At 37.4% G+C, this 23,539-nt stretch overlaps 1 long non-coding RNA gene across 2 annotated transcripts in view; it reads right to left on the bottom strand.

Moving 5' to 3' along the window:
* Positions 1-12,425: 12,425 nt before the first annotated feature.
* LOC106783014 (uncharacterized) overlaps positions 12,426-23,539 on the bottom strand; it is a 29,716-nt gene continuing 18,602 nt past the window's right edge. For both annotated transcript variants that reach the window (XR_001380480.3, XR_001380482.3), the window contains exon 5: positions 12,426-16,946. This is a non-coding gene — a long non-coding RNA (uncharacterized lncRNA). The remainder of the gene's footprint in view (positions 16,947-23,539) is intronic.

Here is a 23,539-nt window from a genome sequence, read left to right as displayed (position 1 = left end):
AGAAATTTATTGCAATGGTGGAAATGTTCTATAAATCTGCACTGTCTTATACAGTAGCCCTATACGCATGTGACTTTTGAGCATCTAAAGTATGGCTAGTGCAATTCAGGAACTGAGTTTCTATTTTAATTTAATTTAAATTCAAATGTAAATAGCCACTGTGGGTAGAGACTACCATATTGGGTGGTGCAGATCTAGGCTCAGTGCCCTGACTCTTGACTTAATATGTTTCCCAATCTCTTACACGAGCTTCCTTACAGTTAGAAAGATTTTTTTTTTCTACTAACTGCTAAACTCTTGGCTTGGCTTGTGTGGTGGTTGTGAGGGGGTTGTTTAACAACAAATATGCAATAAGAATGTATCATGCATAGCTCTGGAATATGGAGAAATAGCAGATGAAATCTTTGACTCAAAGAAAGAAAGAAAAATCTTTTAGTGGCCTTTTTGGAAGTTATATAGAGTTTGAAAGATTGTTTCTTCATATCTCATCTTGAATCAACTACAGGCTTTAGGTAATAGTTTTTAAATTATAAATAGTATTTTGGGCTTTGCTTCTGTTGCAGTTACATAGAGACAAGAATGTAAGTGTTTCAAGTCACATAGGAAGGTCAGTTGGACTTTCAGACATGTTATTATTAAACTGGCCTGCTTTGATGTGTTGATAATTCACTAGGATCTGAATCTCAATTGGTAGAAACCCTGGATTTCTCAGCTAGTAGAACTGTCTGGATATTGTGCATCTGACTCTTGCTAACCATACTCCCAAGACATATATGACTAGAGGAGAGTCCAACCTGAAAGTATAAGCTTTGGATTGTGTGACCCTGTATGAGTTATTGAACCTCTATAAACCTGGTTTTTCCTAGTCAAATTGGATAACGATATTATTAGTGGCTTCTCTAAATATTGAGAGGAATAAATGAGATAATGCATGTAAAACACTTAGTACAACTCCTAAAAATTGTAAATATTCAATAATTGGCAGTTATTGCCCAAATTATTACTATTAGCTTCACAAATTTTACTTAACAAATCTTTATCAGGAGCCAACTATGTGCCAGAGAGCACGTTAGTGCTGGGGAATAAGCAGATGTGGTCCCTGCACTCACGGAGTTTACAATCTAGTCAGGGAGAGACAAACAATCACATGAATAAAATGAGTTCCAGATGGTGTTCAGCTTTCTAAGAGAAAAGAGCTGGATGAGAGATAGGACGTATAAGGTAAAGCTGTTTAGATTGAAAGGCTCAGAAAGACCTCTCCAAGGAAGCAATGCTTACGCCAAGACCTAAAATACCAGTAGGATTTGCTACCAATAGAAAAGTGTTCTAGGGCGTATTACTTGGGAGTAATGGTTAATAAATAGACTCTAAAATTCAATGAATAGTCAAGACGAAGGTTTATTTCTCTTTCACTTAACAACCCAGAGTCAGTAGTGAGGCTCTGCTCAGTAAAGTCATTTAGGGATCCAGGATAGAAAGGCCGTTCTGTCATCCTCCACAGTGACTTCCACCGTTGCTCCACCACCGCTATTTCCAGCCAGCAGGGAGGAAAAGAAGATGGACGTTTACGAAGAACTTCTTTAAACTTCTGCTTAAAGAAGTTTAAAGTGCAGCTTTAAGCTGAAAGTTACACTTATGCAGGAAGGTCAACTGGATGTTGAGACAGGCTACCATCGAACTGACCAGCCTTGGGGTGGTCATCATTCACTAGGACCTGGATCTCATTTATAGAAATCCTGGAAGTGTCTGGACTTTATGCACCTGATTCTTGCAAACCAACTCAGAAGAGATACATGAATGTAGAAGAGTTTCAACTTGAAAGTATAAACTTCTAATTGACTGAGTTACTGAACATTTCAAAGCCTATGTTTTCCTCGTGAAGTGGGATAATGATAATATCAGTGCCTTCTCTATATGCTGTTGAGAGAGTTAAATGCGATAATCACTTACGCTCATATCCTGTTGGTGTCATATGGCTTTGTAATACTGCTACACCTAGATGAAAGGGCAACTAGGAAACGTAGTCTCTCATGAGACAGTCATATTCTGAGTAAAAGGGAAAACAAACTGTGGTTTCCCCTAGCTGGCTAACACACAGGCAGGGGAAACCGAAAACATGAAACCCTAACACTGGAAAGAGCTTGACATACTTAGGAACTGAATGGAGATTAGGATGGCTTGGGAAAAGTGGTATGATGTGAGTCTAAATGACAGGATGCCCTCCTGCAATCAGTTTGCAACCCACTAGGAGAAACAGAGAAGCAAGCAAACATGATTAGAGTTATTATAATTGCAAACAAACACCGTGTCTTGGTAGCAGAGAATAGGAATAGGTTAATTTTTTTCTGGGGAGTTTTTGGAGAATGGGACATTTTAGATGCACCACTGTGACTGAGAATTTGGGTGTGAGGTGATGGGTGGGGGCATGGGGAGGAAGATGAAGAGCATTTAGACAGAGTAAAGAGCAAAAACAGAGGGAAGGAGCCAGGAATATATAAAAGTGGAGGAACCATGGATTAAAACACTATCCCAAAGAGGGTTTGCCTCTGCTACTCTTAAATATCCCCAAAAGAGAAATTCTAGCATGTTAACCATACAGCTAGAAAGGTATTATAAGAAAAAGATCATAGGGTCAAGATGTAATATTAAGTTCTTGAGTTATGTTCACAGAAAGTTTGAAAAACTGCTATCTTCATCTAACATGAAAGGGCCAACTTTATACATATTTCGAATGAAGGAACAACTCCTTTGCATGAAAATCTTGTTGAACAACCTAATAGTCCTGATGTGGTAGTTTTATCAAAAACAGAAAATATTGCTGCCATCTTATCTGAAACAGGCACTCAATACAGAAATGATTATTATATACACTGAAAGTAATTAAGTTCAATAACACTTAGACCTTCTACTGTCTTCCCCTCAAAGCTAAAAAACATGTTCAATATTTTTATTCACTAACTCAGACACTCATTCATTCAGCAGTATTCATGAATGTCAACAGTCTGCATCAAATGCTAGGCTCTGGGGACATTATAAGACACAGTCCCTGACCTCAAGAGATCCAGGGTCTCATCTGAACAGGAGAGGAACAAATATCTCAGTATAACTCTAGGCAGAGGGAAAGCCGTGATATTATCTGGGTATAAATAAGGGCAGAAGAAGGTGAGGCTTGCTCCACGCAGAGAAAAACAAGGAAAGCTTTGTGGGAAGACAACCACTTGAGATAACTTGAACATTGATTTGGATTTTGAAAGGCAAAGAAGAGTCTTCCAGTCTGCAAAAAAGAAAGTCATGAGTAGCTGAGTATGAGTATAGTTTATGGGTGGCAATTAGTCTAGAGTAGATGGAACAGGTAATAGAAAGAAGGAGAAATTAAGGTAGAATTTTCAAAGACAGTCAAATTGTGAAGAGTCTTGAATGCTGAGCAAAATATCTTTGAATTTGTTTTATAAATAATGGGAAATTTTTGCAGATCTTTAAGAGGGGGATGGACGTGAGGGCATCCAAGTTTTAGGAAGAGAGCTCTGGCAACAACATGAATGGTGGAAAGGCAGCTGAGCTCAGTGAGCACAGAAGCACTGTCTCTGCAGAGAATCCTCCCCTAGATAGCTGTGTGACATTGAACAAATGATTTACCCACGCTGTGTGCCTTATTTTCCTCATCTGTAAAACAGGGATGATAATGACGGCTGCTTCATAGGGTTGTTGTGCGGATTAACTGAAGTAAGCCATGTCAAGGGTTTAGATCAGTGCCTGACATCTAATAAGCCCTACATAAATGTTTATGCACATATAGCAATGTGTCCCTTGGAGAGAGTTAGAAACAAGGTAGGTGAACCAAAAACACCCAGTTTGTGCAAGTCCTATAAAGGACACTTGAGGGATAGGAGCAAGGGATCTGGAAACAGATTACCTGTTGTTCAGTCCTAGGTGAAGGGCTTCTTAATCTTTCTAAGACAATTCTTTTTATTAAAATGTATTCTGCAAGGAGCTTATAGCCATAACTCTTTACCCTTGGCTAACGTGCAGCCTTTGGGATGCAACTGACGTAGGGCAAAAAGAACAGACTTTGGAATCAGGTAAACCTGAAATGATTTCTTGTTCCGTCATTTAAAGCAATGTGAATGTGGGCATTTTTCTAAAACTAGGACCCAGTTTCCTCCTGAGATGATTAGAACACTTCCCACCTCAAAAAGTTATTGTGAAGATCATATGGAATAATTTACATCAAGTAGCTAAACTGGCGCACAGTGAGCATGCAATAGAAATCGACCCACCATCTTTTTCAAGCTCCCACTCACATCTGCTCTGAAAGATGCAGTCACATACCCTGACTTCAGCCTGGGTCTGTCTAGCCTCAAAGACAATCTTGGTGAGAAGCCAGGCAAGAAGATTAGGCACTGGTTTGGATCATAAGTTATGGGTTTTAGAGAAGGACCTAACCCCTTCACTTGCCAGACCTCTTACTGTCTCACTCCCACTAATGCCTAACCAAAATTAACCACAGACCGCCAATGGGCAGGGGAGCCATTGTGCAACACATTCAACTGGATAAAGCATGGAAAATAAGGAAAGAAGGAGGGGCCAACAGACAGGGCTGTTACAGGTTAAAAGGACAAAGGACAATTAACAATGGATCTGGGGCAGGAAACAGTATATACATTAATTTAGAAAGTGGTCATTTTTGTTTTCACAGCAAAATGCACAGAACTAGACCATCTAAGTGAGAAGCTTTCTTCATATTTGGGAGGTGCTGCGGTATAGTGGTTAAGAAAGCTGATTTAGGAATAATGGTTGTTGAGTTCAAACCCTGGCTCCACCACTTGTGAGCAGTGTGGCCTTGGGCCAGTTATTTAAAATTCTGAGCTACATTTCCTCAATAGTTTCTAAGTCATTACATTAATGCAACGATCAAATATTATAACCCATACAAAGCATGTGAAATAGCCCTGGGACACAGTTCAAAATGTTAACTATTGTAATTGTGATTTAAGTTTTTAGCTGAGTCAACACAGCTCAAATAAGGAAAGCAGAGGTATTCTCTCTCTATTGCGAGTGGTACAGATGCCAAGTAAGATGAGTTAGACATCTACTTACAGCCTGAACAATCTAATTCCTTAGATTTATTCAGTCCAGAATATTACTAAATTACTCTTCTGAAAACGACTTTCCTACTAGATTTCATCTTCTTTTCCCATTTAAAATAATTTTATTGTCCTAAACTTATGATATATGGTACTTGTTTCTTGAGAAACTACTCATTAAAAATGTTTATCTAGTGACTTGCTTCTCAAGTAACTTCAGGCTTGGCTATTGCTCGTAGATCTGTTATCTAGTTACCACCACTCCTCCTTGCGGTTTGGATCTTACAGCCTTTTCCTTCTTACTCAATGTGGTCATTATAATCTAGATAATACCCCTTAGAGACAGCAAGGCCATTTTCACCTTTTAGCTCTTTGATAGAATCCTCTTTACCTGGAAAGTGCTCTCTTATCCTCTACTTAGCATTCATTAAGGACCAATTTTGTGCCTAGACTTGTGCTGGGCTCTGAGTCTACAGATGCAGACTATGGGTTTTGCCTCCTAACAGTTTAGAATCTAACAGAAGAAACAAATCTCATATGCATGAAACAACCAGAGAATAGAGTCAAGGAAGTTATGAAAATAAGGAGGATAACATGGTAACACAGGCTGTGGGCCCACCAGACGAGTGAGAATAGACATGTATTGCTTTCTGAGAAACTGCAACCACTACGGCAAGGAAATGGAGAGATTTTTGTTGGCTAGATGGATGCTGGAAGCACCACAGCTGGGAGCATTATACTTCTTGGTTTACTGCGGCCTGTCTTGCCACACAATGCACTTTCCTCTATACAGACATTATAAATAGCACTTTATTTCCCTTTAATCCAAAGAGTAGCTGAACCACAAAGTACTTAAGTACATTGATAACTAACACGTTATAAGATATTGCAATGTAAAAAGAACTTTTGCTAATCTTGCCTTACTTAATGCTCGCAATCAACCACCCTATGAGAAAGTTACTATTATTTCCATTTTCAAACGAGTAAAATGAAGTTAATAGAAATCGAGCAAATTTGCTAAGGCCACTAATTTAGCTCATAACAGTTGCTTGTGGGTTATTACCATGTTCTATCACCAAAACTTGTGCTACAACATGTTGCCTCACATTTGGGATTAGAAAGAATGTGGATTTGTGTATGTGTGTTTGTGTGTGTGTATGTGTCTGTGCGCTGGAAGTGTGTCAGGACAACTGTTATTCTGTGAAGTAATCCACCATTCAGAACATTATTTCTAGAGGAAAAACATTTCAAGTGCTAACAAACCAATTTGGGTTAAAAATTTTAGAATACTATCCACTTATGAATTGGAAACTGATGACACAAAATGCAAAACTGGAGCTGTAGCCAAATAGTTTATGACCTCATTTTTCTGTCGAGCAAAAAGATGTCATCTTCCTTTTCAGCATATTTTTCCTTGTGCTGATTTATTAGATCCTTGAATATCTGTTAGTATAGGTCTATTTTTCTCTTTCATGTTAAAATAACAATCAATTATCCTGCTGGAAAGACAGGATTCCTTCTATCCATAATAGCAGGCTACTTTGGTTGTCCGTATAATACATTAGTTTCCAAGGAACTTGTCTACAATTTCTCATTACAAAATGGTGTTTATAATATATTTTACTTCATCTGTTTGGCTTTAAATTAAAACATATTTCAAAATTTATTCTGTTTTATATTCTAGTTTTTCTTACCTAAGTTCAAATTTTTGGTTATAGACCATCAAGCCATATTTGTTTCGGTGAATTCTCAAGTCTTCCAACCTCTTGGCTGTCTGTCCTTGGAATACCCCATCACCTCTCTACTGTGTTCCCTGACACTTGTGCCCCATCAGGATATTTTGTTTGCTAAGAAGTTTCACTAACGATTAGAGATAAATGTTAAAAAGCTTTTTGAAAAAGACTATTCCTTTTCCATGGTTCCAAAGATCTGTCAACATGTGGTTGACAGATTGAGACAGAACGAGTCGGCATCTTTTTCTTTTGGGAAATGAATGATCTAAGAGATGCAATGTCACAAAGTAATATTTTTATAAGGCCTTGATTTCCGTTAATGCCTCCACCAGTTGGCCAAGATTTTAGAATGATTTCAACTGTTTATATGCTAGAATATAGCAAATATTTTTCCATTATTTCAAAAAATGTTGTGAATATTACTATTAAAGCACACACACACTTAAAAGTTGACATGGGCTGCAAGCAGAATAGTGACTTACTTCTATCCCCACCTCTTCTGGAGAAGAACTTGACCTTCATTGACTGTTTTGTAATTCTCTTCATTGTTAGCACTTGCTATTGTAATGGAACTTCCCCCATAGTTAGCACTTGCTATTGAAAAGCAAAAGTTAAAGTAACTTGTCCAAATATGTAAAGTCATTGTCAAGGCTGTGGTTAGATCCCAGGTTTTCTGATTCCCATCTCCTAGTCCTGAGCTTGATACACAGCATTTTACTCCCTTTGATCCCTATTTCTATTTCTACCGGTACCAATATCTCATCTAAATAGGATGTTGTCATGGACAATACAGATGGTCTTTAACAGTCTTCTGTAGGCTCCCATAGTCATCATCTTGCAACCAACTGATCTCTTCCTGGCCCTTTCATTAAAAAGTTGAAACCATCAACAAAACAAAGAAACAACCCACCAACTGGGAGAAACTATTTGCAAATCATATATCTAACAAAGGGTTAATTTCCAAAATGTATAAAGAACTCATATAATCAACAACAACAAAAATGGACAACCCAATCAAAAAAAGGGCAGAGGATATGAACAGCCATTTTTCCAAAAAATATATATACAGATGACCAACAGACACATGAAAAGATGTTCAACATCACTAATTATTAGGGAAATGCAAATCAAAACTACAATGAGAAATCACCTCACACCTGTCAGAATGGCTGTAATTAATAAGACAAGAAACAACAAATGTTGGAAAGGATGTGGAGAAAAGGGAACCCTCATACACTGCTGATGGGAATGCAAATTGGTGCAGTCACTATAGAAAACAGTATGGAGATTTCTCAAAAAATTAAAAATAGAAATACCATATGATCCAACTATTCCACTACTGGGTATTTATCCAAAGAACATGAAATCAATAATTCAAAAAGATTTATGCACCCCTATGTTCATTGCAGCATTATTCACAATAGCCAAGACATGGAAGCAACGCAAGTGCCCATCAACAGATGAATGGATAAAGAGTACACAGTATATCTATGCAATGGAATACTACTTAGTCATAAAAAAAAACACAAACTTGTGCCATTTGCAACAACATAGATGGACCTTAAGGATGTCATGCTAAGTGAAATAAGTCAGAGAAAGATAAACATGGTATGATTTCACTCATATGTGAAAGATAAACGAACAAACACATAGTTAAAGAGAAGAGATTAGTGGTTACCAGAGGAGAAGAGGATGAGGGTAGAGCAAAAGGGGTAAAGGGGCATGTACGTATGGTGATGGATGAAAACCGGAATATTGGTGATGAACACGATGCAGTCTATAGGGAAACTGAAATATAATAATGTACAACTGAAATTTACACAATGTTTAAGCCAATACGACCTCAATAAAATAATTTTTTTAAAAAAGGAAAAAAAGTCAAAAAAATAGTTGAGATTTGTTTGCCAGCTAACCAACTAGTTTTAACCTGTCTTTTTGGTTTGCAATGTGGATTTAGCACTGTGTGTGCAACTGAGAAGTGGAGCTTATCTTTTCACAATGAATTTGTTAAGTTGCGGTGTTGAGTTAGGGTTTTGAGAACAGTCACAGTCTTACTTATCTCCAGGTCATGCTTGTGAGAGATTTTTGTGGGGTGGAAGATTTTCCCTTTCCCTCCTGCCTAGACACGATATGTTACAAACAATTCCAAGTCAAAGCCTGACCGCAGAGCCCAGCACCTGGGGAAAACCAGCGGAATTGGGAGAACAAGCAGCTGTCCTCCAATTCAAGCTCTGTTTGCCAAGACCAGTAAGATAAAATAAAAGCCTTCAGACACCAGAGAAGCTAGGAAAGCAATAGTTATAGCTTGAACCAGAAGATAGAAACTATATTTGAATAATATTGTGAGGCAGAGAGAATGTGAAAGCCTAGAGGAGAGAAACTAGAAAGTATCTAAGAAGAGCCAGACTTTCTGGGGTAAGTGGCAGCACAGACAGAACTCTGCATCCAGAAAGCACTAAAGAATCCAAAGCCTGCATTTGAGGAGTGAAACGGTTGACTTGGGAGAAAACACTGCAAGAATTGCAAATACTACTTTAACTTGTTAAACTAATACCAGCTGAAATAAACAGCTGGCCTCCATTTGGAAATTAACTTGTTCTCTAAGCAATTGGAAATTCAGAATTCTTCAGGGGTAGAAACCACTACAGAGGAGTAACTGAGGGTTTGACAGGCAGAGAGAATAGACAGAGAGTATCATGGAATGTTCTAAATGAATTTTCATTCAAAAAAACCTGGGGCTTTAAAACAAAATCATATCTTTTACACTTCTAAATATATATCCCCAAAGATAACTTAATAATTGCATAATAAACTTTAAACACAAAGATATCAATGTAATAATTTTATGGTGAAAGATGAGAGCAATGTAAACTCTTAAAAACAGGGAAATAGTTAATTAATGATGACACACCATAGAAAATGAAGTGCTAATATTCAAGCAATTTAAAATACCTAATATTGTGCATTGCAATATATCAAATGAAAAATATGAAAACTTTGCACTGGCATTATATTCTATATGTGCACAAAACTTTAAAAATACAGACAATGGTCATTTCTTAGCAATGCAATTATGGGTAACATTTATTTCTCAATTATTTTCGAAATTTTCTAAAGAACATGGGAAACAATCTAACATAAATAAAAACTCAAGATCTGCATTTGGCTCTCTGGCTTCTCATTTTTCCTAGTTTTACCATCTTCATATTTTACTATCCTTGTGATCTTAGGCATTTTACTTGAAGTTCTTGGGGCCTCAATTTCCTCATCTGGGAAAATAGGATAGTAATAACACCTATCTCATAGAGCTGCTTTAAAGATTAAATGAAATAATATAAAGTGCGTAGAACACTTCTGGCACATAGTCAACCATTTGACAAATTTTGCCTACTCATTACCCTAAAAAAAGAGAATATGTGTGTGTGTGTGCACACCCATATACATAATACATATTTAAGTTTTAAAACAATGAAAATAAATAAACGAAGCTCTCTATTCAATAAGGCAAATGAGTATTTTTTTTTTTAAAGATTTTATTTTTTTCCTTTTTCTCCCCAAAGCCCCCCGGTACATAGTTGTATATTCTTCATTGTGGGTCCTTCTAGTTGTGGCATATGGGACGCTGCCTCAGCGTGGTTTGATGAGCGGTGCCATGTCCGCGCCCAGGATTCGAACCGCCGAAACACTGGGCCGCCTGCAGCATAGCGCGTGAACTTGACCACTCGGCCACGGGGCCAGCCCCGGCAAATGAGTATTTTTAAAAATCCAATTTAATTACACTTAGTGTCCTTAAGGTAAAGAGAAAGATCTAGGGAGGCAACTGACAAAGCGTAGGCCAGTCAGAGTCCCGCGCAAGCAAAGCTTCATTCATCCCTGTTCCTCACGGATCACATTTGTCCAATTTTCTCCTGACTACTCAACGCTTTGGAATGAATTGAGATTATTAATAATGTTTTATAAATGTGATATGATACACCTAGAAATATAGATTTTCTAGACACCATTGAATGTGGGAAGTATAATGCTCAAATACATTTTTTTCATTCACTGAGGGCCACAAACTCCATCTTCTCTACAGGCCAGCTGTAGAAAGGGAGGAAATGTCAGAAAAATGCCTTGAATTGATTCTGTGTGTTTTTCTAGTGCCCTACAAGTTATAGTAGGTCTTTGTCTCAGTGTCTGTCTTTGATCCAAAAGGAACCAGTGGGTGGATTGAAGGAACTAATCCCTCAGAGAATAGAACTGCTGGAGAGCTCAGCAGTTCAATCCCAGTTCTCCACAATGATCTCTCTCCACGAGGCTGTGCGGTTGAGTAGACAAGCAGAGACTGAGTATTAGCTCTGGATTTACTAGAGCTGACGTTGGGCAAATTACTGAATTTCTGAATGTTAAATTTCTCATTTATAAATCAGAATCAATGGTAGTTAGTTCAGGAAGTTACTGAAAAGATTAACAAAATATTGCTTAGAGTAAAATAAGTTGTATGTAGTAGGCATCCATTAAGGGGTGGCTGCTACTGTACAGGACCTAGAGGACAAAGGGAACTGTAGAGTTTCCATAATGATAACAAGTGCTAATAATTGCCAACATTTAATATGTCAAGCAATATTTGGAGCACTTCACCTGTAACAATGCAGTTAATCCTCATGACAGCCTTAAGAGTTTGATAAGATCATTAATTTACCCTATATTAATTTATACAATATTAATTTTCTCTGATAGATAGCAATGCTACTAAGTATGAAATGTGGTTTGGAGTAACTTTGGAACTCCTTGTAACTCTATTAACACGTGTACTATAAAATTCTCTCTCTCTCTAGACTGTGAACTCGTCAATGAGAAAAACCAGATCTTTGTATTCCCTGGTTTGTCTGCCTTATAGAAAATATACAATAAATATATTCTAAAGAGAATCTATCTGCTTCGGCGGATAGAAATGAGTACTGCACTCAATGCAGAAATTCATTTCATTTAAGATTTCAGTGGCTACAAAAGAAGGGGCCAATTGTATCTTCTTCATTCACAATACTTATTTTCACACTTGGAGATGAGAGTTTTATAGTAATTATTAAGATCCATTCATCAGTTTGTATTGAGTAACAACAGAGACTTTTTTCTTGAGTGTTATGGATGATATTGCTACTTTTGAATCGCTGCTGTCAATTCAGCATTTTCATCAATTTCTGTTGTTTTCATGAGCCACAGAATCAACCACAACATAATCCATTCCTTTCATCTGGTTTTGCTCAAGGCCTAGTCCCTATAATTAATTGAATCAAACGTGTAGAAATTTTAGCCAGCTATTAGACAATAGAAGTAACCAGAGACCAGGCCACAGTATGAAGAGTCTGGTAAAGTGGCCACAAACATGGCTGAAGTCAGACACACTGAAATTTGCATATCAGTGAACCGCAAGCAATGTAATAGACTGCATTATTGCAAAAAGTCCTTATGTAAAATTCTTTTCTGCAGTAGAACATCAAAGAAAACAAATGCCAAAAATCTTTAAAGTCATTATAATAAGTCTGTTTGAACCCTCAAAATTTCCTTCGGAACATTTCTTGAAATCGGCGAATTGCCTTGAGACATTTCAGGTAAGAGTCAGGGATTAAATGACTTATGTACAATATATTTATTTTCTGATTACATAAGTATTTAAAAAATAGGACTTTGACATAAACTTAAAACATTCATATATTAAATGGTTTGTGGCCTGGGGTATCTAACCTTCTGAGTCATCATTTTATCGGCTTATGGAAATGCTATGATTGTTTAGGAGTGTGTTTTTATATTCCAACAGGGATATGGGGTAGTTAGAAAAGCTCTAACTTCCTTTAGACTTTTACTATTCAGTAATACAAATTGACCCTCATTTAAAAATGCAACTACCTATGCTAATGGTTAATAAACATCTCTTTTGAAATAAGCATACAACCTTTTTTAGAGAACAATTTTGATTGCTATTTGCAAGAATTGTTAATGTTTCTCTCTCATTCTTTTTGCAGAACTGGATTGGAGTTTAGATAGTCCCACCCATTTCAGCAAAGGATTATGATTTTTAGGAGATGGCTGGAGACAAGCCAAGTTGGTTGGTAAGGATCTAAGTATATAAAGACAGTATCATCTTAAATATAAACACCAGTTTCTTGGCAGTCTAAAGATCAATGTCCAAATACTACTAAATAAAAAGAAGGAAAAAATAAAATACTGAGAGGTAAGACAGAGGTAGGTTATTGACTACTGTAAAAGGGGAGATGCCTACATCTACTCTGCGAAGAAAAAGATGGTATAGAGTCTTAGCCAGACAGAAGCTTAAAGAGAAGTCATATATTCTGCAAAGACTTCTTTTGGAACAATATTCATCAAGAACTTGAGGGGTAAACTTGGGCTTCCTGAAGTCAAGGATGACCTATGGCTTCCTGGGATTTTAAAAACATGGTCTTAACCTTAGCCTGGAGATAATCAGATCTCCTGTCTAGACTTGTGTGAGTTCAGCGTGGATTTTGTAAACACAGAACTCTCTTGCACTATGGTTAGATGCAATCAGGCAATATAAGACTCAAGGAAAATAGAATTTTCCAAAGAAGTACTCCACATGAAAACAGAACTGCTAGTAGCTGCAGAACCTCACTCCCACTCCTTATGAGCTGAGAGGTGCACACCTCTACACATAGGCAGAGAATGGTAAGATCTGGGGTCTGTGGAGCAGCTGAAGGAGTGCGGGCAATGTTTGAAGGAATGCACATCCTTTATTAGTATTGGTTTAATTTTCAATTAAAATATCAATTCAGTAATACAATTTATGGTGAAATGGATAAAAATTTCGGTCCATAATAACAGGTATGCAAGACATCTCTCTCTTTTATTTTTCTGTAGTTCAGCTCAATTCTTCTTCCTAATCCTATTCTACCTGGGTGGCGGACACACAATCTCATTTGATAGTTGGTTGTTTCCTTTTCTAAGGATTATTTCTGAGTTAGGAGGTAGATTCAGAACTGAGATTGTAGGGGTACCCCTCCGGACATCACTGTCATTTGTCTACCTGGCAATCACAGTTAAGGTACACATTTCTAATCTGCTTGAATTCTCTAGGTACATAGCTTTCTCCACAACTTCTGGGGCAGGATCAAGAGGAGCTGAATCATTACATTTCTTCTATGCCATTGCCAGGGCATATTTCCACACTCTGTGAGGCCATGTGAGGGCTCCGCTGTCCAGACTCCTCTAGTAAACTGCTTTTTATCAGATCCCGTAAATCCATTTTGGATTTTACCTCTTCTCTAACACCCTTCTAGGAGAGAGAAAGCACAGAGTCCCTTTCTCTGGAACCCAGCAGTATCTACACTGCCATGATGCCCGTGCCCCCTTCAATTCACATCACCTTCATACCAGGGAAAACTTTTCTTGTCTCTAGAAAAGAGATAGATTTTCTCAACCTCAGCACCATTCACGTTTTGGACCAGATAATTCGTTATCGTGAGAAACTGTCTTACGCATTGTAGGATATTTAACAGCATCCTTGGCCTCTGCCCAACAGATGCCATCAACCCTCTCTTTCCCAAATCATGACAACCAAAAAGGTCTCTAGAATTTGCCAAGTGTCCCCTGGGAGGGAAAAATCACCCCAGTTGGGAACCACGACTCGAGAAGAAGCCCCCTATTGAAATCTCACTTCTTTCAAATCTTTTGTATAAGCTCTAAATTCTCAAAATGCCATATGGGCTTATCATACCACATCCAGACTAAGAGCAGGGGAACAATATTTGAAAGGAGAAAAAAGTAGTATATTAAAAATAAAATCCTTCCATAATAATGCGTCTTCTTGATCATATAATATCTTTTTCCTATTAAGTAAATGAATACTAGAGCTTGCATGAAGTCTTTGCAAGAACTATCATATTGTTGTGCTAATTATCACCTACAAGTGGGTGTAGAGCTAATAAGACATCCTCTGTATTGACAGGTAAATAATTATGAAGAAGTATATAAGCTTTTCTTCTTCTTTAATTGAGTAGTTTAAAAATTGTTATTGTAAAATATTTTAGAAATTCAAAGCTGTGTAAAAATAATCTAATAAATACCTATATGTCCACCATTCCTTTTAGAAACTAAAATATTACTAGTACAGTTGAAGTTCCCGTGGATTGTCCCTGATTGCATTTTCAGGGAATCCCCTATGTTGAATTTGATGATGAGATGTACATAATCATATGGAAGTTCTCCCTCCTGGGCAACAATGGTGACCCATATCGCTGCTCCAATATTCAACACTTTGGATTTGGCTATTGGCAGTAGAAATTTTCAAAATCAAAAATGTTCAGAGAGAATTAGGACGATAAGCTTTGGCTTATTCAAAGTGAGAAATCTTCTAATGTTCTGATAAAACAAAGGATAATAACTAAAATATCCACTCAAATAGCTCGATGTGTCTTTGAGATACAAGTCAGTTTCAGTCCCATTCTCCCGACCTTGTTTACAACCTCTTTCCCTCATTATACCAGCTGCCTGAAAGAGGAATAAAACATCTTAAGTTGAGAGCTGAGGGTCACATACCCTTCAGTTCTCTCTATAATTCTCTCCCTTCCCATTACTTTCCCTCAATCTCAGTCACTTTGTTCTTTGTAATAAAATACAAGAACTTCGTCACATTGTAGCTTTAATCCAAGCTCTTGCTAATGAGGAGAAATGTGATATTGAAGGAATAGTCACTCTTTCTCAATAGTCAGCCTCAAATATATTTTTATAAGATAAGAAATACTGTCAAAGGATAATCGTAACCAAGGGCTCTCTAGGACCAGTTCAAACTGACCTCATCTTATCAACAGAAGGTTTCAGGGTTGGGGGATGGGGGGAAGGCAAGCCCAAAATTTGCATGTAGCCAGAGCATGCAGAAGAGAAAATCTTGACCTGGAATGACCTCAGATCCAAAGACTCCTCTCACAACAGAACCAAAGGACTGGAAGGTGACCTGAACTTGAAAATCAGCCTCTCATCAGAGGGGAGGGGTCTGTTGTCTAGGAATATCTGGTATTAAAGCCCCTTCCACAACTTACCATAAATGTTTAAAACCTTACCATAAATGTTTAAAGCTCTCTCACCAGCGTTTTCGTGTACCAGCCTGTTCTCCCTAACCTCTTAAATTTTGCCCCAAATCCTGAATTGGGGACACAGATCTGAAAGCATGTGCCTCCTGGCTCCTTGCAGTTGGATCTCCTAATAAAGCCTTTTCTCAAAATCTGATGCTGTAATAATTGACTTCTTATGCACATTGGGTAGGAGAACCCACTTTTGTGAGTTAATGTAATAATGCTTTTATCTGCTGTCAGTAAAGTGATACAATTTCTGGGGAATAAACATACATGGAATTTGCAGTAGTACAGCCCATGTAGTGTTGGGCATGAACAGATTGGAAGGGAGCAAAATATCTCTCTCCCAAACGTGCTTCTTTGGCATAAGGATTAATTTATGCTGATTATTTTTAAGAAACAGCAGATATAGGAGAAGCTCTGAAAACCAAATAGAAGTTACTCTTTTGTAAGATAAATTTACATTTCTAAGGGAAATCTCCATTTGTAAGGATGTCTCCCTTGCCATACTAGGAAGAGGGGGATGACTAAATCTCCACAAAGTCTTATCAACGGAGAAGGCAGAGACTTAAATCTGCACTGCAACCATACCCTCAATTACTGTGCTCTGCTTGGTAAACCCCATAACTGGCTTCTCTCCCCACAACATCTCCTTTTGCCTTTAGTGGGAGATGGAATTTAAAGTGGTGACTTGGGCCATTTTTTTGGAGTTACTCAGTGTTTCTGGGTACTCCCATGTATACAGAAAGTATACATGCTATTAAACTTCTGTTTGTTTTTCTCCTGTTAATCTGTCTTTTATTACAGGGGGGATCTCAATCAAGAAGCTAGAAAGGTAAAGGAAAAATTATTTTTCCTCCCCTACAAGATCAAATAGTAATAACCCTAACTAACACTTAATGGTGACCCATGGAAAGGATGTGACACTGTGAAGTGAGGATCGGTTTCCAGCTTGTACTCCCAGTAGGAATTGTCACTTCCTGCTAACATTCTTTATGTCACTCAGTGTTGAGGATTCTCACCACAGCAGGGCCCTCCTCCTCCTAAAAAACATAGAGAGTTTGGGTTAGAAAAATGGAGTTACAAAATCACACAACTATTTTCCAAGATAATAAATATTATGTAATATTTTGCAGATCATATTGAAGGGAAGCAAAATTTTCTAAGAGTATGGAATAATAAAGACAACTCAATAACTGAAGTTTGATTTCTTAAATAAATGTATAACTACAGAATAAGAATTATTAAGGTTTAATAATATGGGCCCTGAAGCAGGAAATAGACATTCTTGCAAAGACAGAGGGGGACAGAAGACACATGGAACATTCAGAAAAGGATAAGAACCAGAATAGATGCTGCCTTCCTTAGATACTTTGATGAATGGTTAGCACCATTTCCTTGGACAAGAGGAGGGACTAAATAAAAATTTGTTGTATACTTGAGAGTTTGCTCAATGTAAATAGGTATGACAAGAACAAGCATATTTGTAAGTATTCTTTGTGTTTAAGCTTACCTTTATTTATTTATTTATTTATTTATTTTTAAAGATTGGCACCTGAGCTAACAACTGTTGCCAATCTTCTTTTTTTCCCATGGTTTTTCTCCCCAAATTCCCCCAGTGCATAGTTGTATATTCTAGTTGTGTGTCATTCTAGTTGTGGCATGTGGGATGCCAACTCACCATGGCCTAATGAGCAGTGCCATGTCCACACCCAGGATCCAAACCAGCAAAACCCTGGGCCGCTGAAACAGAGCATGCCAACTTAACCACTCAGCCACAGGGCCAGGCCCCATGAGTAAGAATTCTCCATGTTTCTTTTTTCCTTTTTCATCTAAGGATGGAGGTACATGTTCCAGGGTCTTTGTTGCATTGATTGGAGGAGGGAGTACCAGGAGGTTTAGAAGAGCAAAAACCTAGATTTTCTCTCTTTTTTTTTTTTTTTTTTTTACTGAGGAAGATTGGCCCTGAGCTCACATCTGTTGCCAATCTTCCTCTTTTTGCTTGAGGAAGGTTGTTGCTGAGCTAACATCTGTGCCGATCTTCCTCTATTTTGAATGTGGGTTGCTGCCACAGCATGGCTTGATGAGCAGTGTAGGTCCACGCTCAGGATCCGAACCCACTAACCCAGCCACAGAATCAGAGCACACTGAACTTAACCACTACGACACAGGGCTGGCCCCCTAGATTCATTTTTTTTAGAAAGAAAGAACAGTGAACTCATCCAAGAAAAGCCAATTGAAATTCAAAGATTGAAGAGGATGAATAAAATTATTAAGAAGAGGTGGCCGGCTCCATGGCCCAGTGGTTAAGTTCGCGTGCTCCACTGCAGTGGCCCAGGGTTCGGATCCTGGGCGCGGACACTACACCGCTCGTCAGGCCATGTTGAGGTGGCGTCCTGAATCCCACAACTAGAAGGACCTGCAACTAAGATATACAATTGTGTACAGGGGGGGTTTGGGGAAATAAAGCAGAAAAAAAAAAAATGGAAGATTGGCAACAGTTGTTAGCCCAGGTGCCAATCTTAAGAAGAAAAAAAAAAAACAGAATAAAAAAAAAATTATTAAGAAGAAAGTGTGGGGGAGTAAAATTTGCCACTCCAAAAATGTCTCTTTGGCATGAAAAACTTTTCTTTTACCTCCCCCTTAACTGGTTAAAAGAAGTTAGGTAGAGGGCATGTTTTGGGAAGAGAACTATCACCAGAGATAAATACAAAGAATACGGGCAAGGTGTGGTGGGGGCAGCTCAACAGTGACTGGAGACCCAAGTTCTCTCTGTACCCCATTGTCTCTGCGTGGCATGGCAAACATTTATTTACCAAATATCTGCTTTTCCCATCTTCTTGTAAATTGTCTGCCTCTCTTTTGAAGTCCCAGACCCATAACCCCTTCTCTTTCACTCAGAATAGCATATAAACCTCAATTTTCACCTCATTGTCTTGTGGAGCCCCTGTACACACACGATTAAATTTTATTTTCTCCTGTTAATCGGTCTCATGTCAACTTAATTCTTAGACCAGCCAAAAGAATTTACAAGAGTAGTGGAGAAATTTTTCTTCCCCAACAGCTGACAAACTCAGCCGGATAATCACTGGCTGGAAAAACAGCTTTCTCCTGAGACTGCCACAGATGAAGAGATTCTGGGACGTGGGACAAAAGCTAGCAGAAGGTAAGATCTTTTACAGCATCAGCCTCCTAAAATCTCTGTCTGTGGGGTCCAGTGGAAGGGAAAAATGGTTAGCGTCTTTTTCTTTTCCTTTCTAAATTTAGATTAGCAGGAGAACGTATTTGGGAAAGTAGTTTCTCGGGCTTGGCAACTGTGGTAATTTGGTACAGTACTCTTTTCTTTATTGATCCATTTTCTCCTAGAGATGGTCTCTGCTTTTCCTTTTCTTTGTCTTTCGTGCCACTTGTCACAAGGAGGGAAAACCACAGGGTAGGAATGCAGGTCTAGGCCTTAATAAACCTGTTGTTTGAGCTGGCCACACAGCCTGGTGAGTTCATGGTTCTCACCAGACTGGCATCTGTTTAGACAAACTGCCATGGGTTAAGATGCACATGAGGTGGAAGCTGTTGCTAAGGGACATCTTGGAAGCCAAAATTGATGGGCATGGGGCAAACATTTAAGAGCCATTAGGGCACTTGCCACCTCAAGAAGCCCCCATGATAGGATAAGTTGGTCACAGAGGAATGCGTGTGTTGACACTAGGTTACTCACCAACCTCAAGAAAATTTATTTGCAATGAGGTACTCTATAAAACAACACACAATCCCCAACCCCATAGCACAGCTCTCGTAAGTATTTGTTTGACAACAAGAGATCCAGGGCTTAGCTGTAGCTGTTAATGTGAATATAAGAAAAACCAGATGAGACTTTTTCTTGTCTCTTGTTCTGTGACCTGAGAGCTTGGCTTTATGACCTGTGAGAATGTTCTCTCTGGCCTCTGCCATCTAGAAGGTGCACTTACTGAGGTGCATCTGGCGGCCATTAGAAAAAACTAGAGTTCCAAGACACAAAGTCACAAGCCGCGCTCTCTTTGTCTGGCCGTGCCAGCTCTCAAGGGAGTTTGTCATACGACATCCCAGTCCATCAGAGGCCTTTGTCATATCAACCTTCATTATTTGTTACTGCTAGAAAAGCCTCATTCCAGTAGTGCCTGCCTGGTGCCACAAATTAGTGGATTTGTGACTGGAGGCATCCCACATTCCCAAGGGAGACCAAAGACATTGTTTTCACTACACCATCCTTACCACCTGTGCAACAAAGGCCTTTGCTTTCTTAGAGTATCCTTTGGGAATGAACTTTCTGGATCTTGTGAGGACTGCATTCTTTGCACTCTCTCGGGACACCTCTCACATCTTTTGTTAAGCCATAAAGGCTTATTGGTTTGAGTCACTATTGAGATTAATGTAAGATCCTACTTGTCAATAGTCAAGTGATGGATTCTTTAAATTGGCTATATTTGAAAAGAAAATTTATAGAGAGTTCTCATTCTAGACAATTGTTGGCAACTATGGAAAGACCAAATTAAAAAGTAGATACAAAGAAATATAACAACTAACAGAGATTAGACTTAAAAATTAAAGTCCACATCTAATGTAAATTCCCCTTCTTAAAAACCACCAAGGTAACAGGCAATCCTCCTCAGATATCTTTCATTCCTTGGTCAAAGGCCAAACTAAGGGCCATAGGTAAGGAATTTCTCAAACCCAGGGAAGATCCTCAAAAGATTTTATAAATAGGTTACCTCCTGAGATTAGTGGATAAATAAAAAAGGTGGAAAATAAGATGAAAGGCCACAGTCAGACTGAACTCATAACCAGAGTTGATATTCAGAGCCTGATAGAAAACTTTTCATCCTCTTCTCCTAAGCTAAGATAAAATTGTGTACCCAGAGGGGAAGAAAAACCTTCTAAAAGCACTTTCTAAAAGGATTTATGGATGGATCAACCTATGATTTAATTTAGAGTGCAACCCTATTCTTTGAGGAATTAAAAAAAAAAAAAAAGGCTGTCCTTGTTTTACTAATCTAGTCTTTACGGGATCAGAGGTGTGGTTCCAGAAACAATTCAAAGTTCACCTTCCCTTTTCACCAATCCCAAAACATCCCTTTTTATCTCAAAAGGCTTGTAAATTACTGGCCTTAGGAAACCCAAGTGCTTCTGGGAGGAACTTGGATACTTCCTCTGTGCCTTTGTAATAGATTTTCTACCCTAATCTTCTCTGGGACCTAAGAATCATTCTTTGAAATGCAAAAATTCAGAGAGGGGTTTTTCATCAGAATAAAAGAAGAAGGAGAAGAAACTATTTGAAATTGGGCTAATTAAAATCTTAAATATACTCTCCACAGATATTAGTAGAAGGCTTTGGGCATCTGAGCAGATGAACTTAACTTATTCCAACTGCGAAAACAAAATTTGGATCCAACTGTTCTTTTATAAAGTAGTGAGTTTTGTACTATTACACTCATCTCATAACTTCAATTTTTTCTAAAAAGTGAAAGCTATAAAATTCCTTTTTTCACATCTCTCTGTATGTTTGTGCACATGTCTATAAGTGTATATTATAGGTGTGTGATATTTTTCTACCTCCACATGGTATTACTAAAGTTAATTTGTAAAAGACCTCTATTTAATTGGGTTAAACATCAAGTACTTGTAAGAATTGGCTATTCTAAAGCTCTCAGAAATATAGAAACTAACCCCAATGCATTTCAGGTTCATGTGATCTGGGAAAATATTCAGTATTGAAATTAATTTAACTTCATTGGTTTAATTAAAATAGATATGTCTTTAGAATTTTCAACACTGAATATAAAGCAGACATATGATTCTTATTCTATCTGGGTTTACCAGTCAAATAAGTTTATGTTACATTTCTTAAAAAAAAATACATCAGCAAAAAAAAAAGAAATTGCTTAGGATGATGGCTGACTTTGTATAATTTCTCAAGAAGTTTATGTGAGTAATTTAAACAAAATTGTTGGGAGCAAATAATTTAGGTAGATGTTGGTGGGATAAGAGTTTTCAGGTGCAATAATTATGTTTTATGATATGTGTACTTTAAAATTTCTTCAAAAACCTTCCTGCTAACTTGAAACCTTAGAATTTTGCTAAATTAAATTAAATTATGAGAATTTATTGAAGATCTAGATCATTTCCAAATAAGATAAAGTAATGGGACATAAATTACTGAACATAGGGCTACCTACATTTGGCTTCTTATTACCAAGAAACTAAACATGCTTGGATCAATTTGTAAACATGTCTTATGCCATGCCCCAAATTTTTCCATGTGAAAGCACATGTTTTTAAAATTATAAATAGTATCTAATAAGTCTGTCAATTCACAGAATGCTAATTAAAAGATAGTTCATAATTGCCTACTTGTTAGTTTTCATTAGAAATTAAGGTTTCTAAGGGTTAAGAATTTTAATATGTGTAACTAAAACTACTAGAAATAATAAGGGAAACAACTCTTTCTGCAAGGAAAGTAGTATATATTTTAGCTAAGAAAGATATGGGGTGTGGAGATGCACTTTTGTTAAAAAAAAAAAAAATTAAAGTAAATTTGTCCTACAATAAAGGTGATTATCTGAAAATGGGAAGGAAGAAAGTAAAGGACAAATATGGACATAGAAAATTGAACAGAGAAAGAGGGAATTTTGTGCAGTCAAATTGGCTAAAAGTTAAATTATTATTATAAGGACTTAAAATTAAGCTTTAATACCAATAGTGTACTTACATAGAACTAAAATTTAAATGCATTTCATCTGCTAAAAGGATGTAGCTTTCTTGGGCTATTGGTCTGCTCTTGATAAGATATTGTAAAAGGTTTTTCTCTGTCTTTTAAAATAATCTGCCTAGAAAACTAGGATTCTGTGTTTTATCAAAATAATTTCCTGTGTTTATTGTCTTTATCATCAGGTCTTTAATTGCTTAAGAGAACTGAGGTATTTTCAATTTTAAGAGCTAAGTTTTGCTCAGAACTATGTAACCTTCTGTATTTGCCTTTGAAATCTTTTATCACTTTGACTAAATAGATAAGTATTATTTCATAATGATCTGTGACCCTATTTCATCAAAGATTAAAATTTTTTGATGTTTTTGACAAACTTCCCCAAATCAAATTCTAAATGAAGTCTTTTTGACCTCAATTAACTTTGAAATTTTCCAGAGGGTCCCTGGAACATTTTAAAGTATTTGTTCCCTCTTCTTCTAAAAAGGAAAATGTTAAACTAATTAGGCTTATTTGATATGTTAAGATTTCATGGGAAGCATTATCAAATAAGTGATGATAAACTTCTTAGGCTATTTTGCATGGGTGAATGTTATTAACTTAAGTATTCTAGAAATTATATAAAATTCCTAAAATAATAATATGTCCTAGTACGATGTTATCAGTCATAACTATCTTAAATGTTGTGTGTCACAAAAATAACCAAATTTTCCCATCAACCACATTATAATGTACACTCATCTGACCTTTAACCATGGGCATTTTTAAGCGTTTGTCATTTATAGACAGTTGGTTTACTCTGATGCTTTTGCAAAAGTGCTTCATCTTCAAGAAGGTTCATAGAAAGGGCTTTTTGACAAGTATATATTTCTGATAACTTTCAGATCATACCACTGAACT

Source organism: Equus caballus, chromosome 3 (assembly GCF_041296265.1).
Source record: "Equus caballus isolate H_3958 breed thoroughbred chromosome 3, TB-T2T, whole genome shotgun sequence".
Classification (NCBI taxonomy): Eukaryota; Metazoa; Chordata; class Mammalia; order Perissodactyla; family Equidae; genus Equus; species Equus caballus.
The sequence above is the reverse complement of the archived record's forward strand: the minus strand, read 5'-3'. Positions and strand labels throughout refer to the sequence as shown.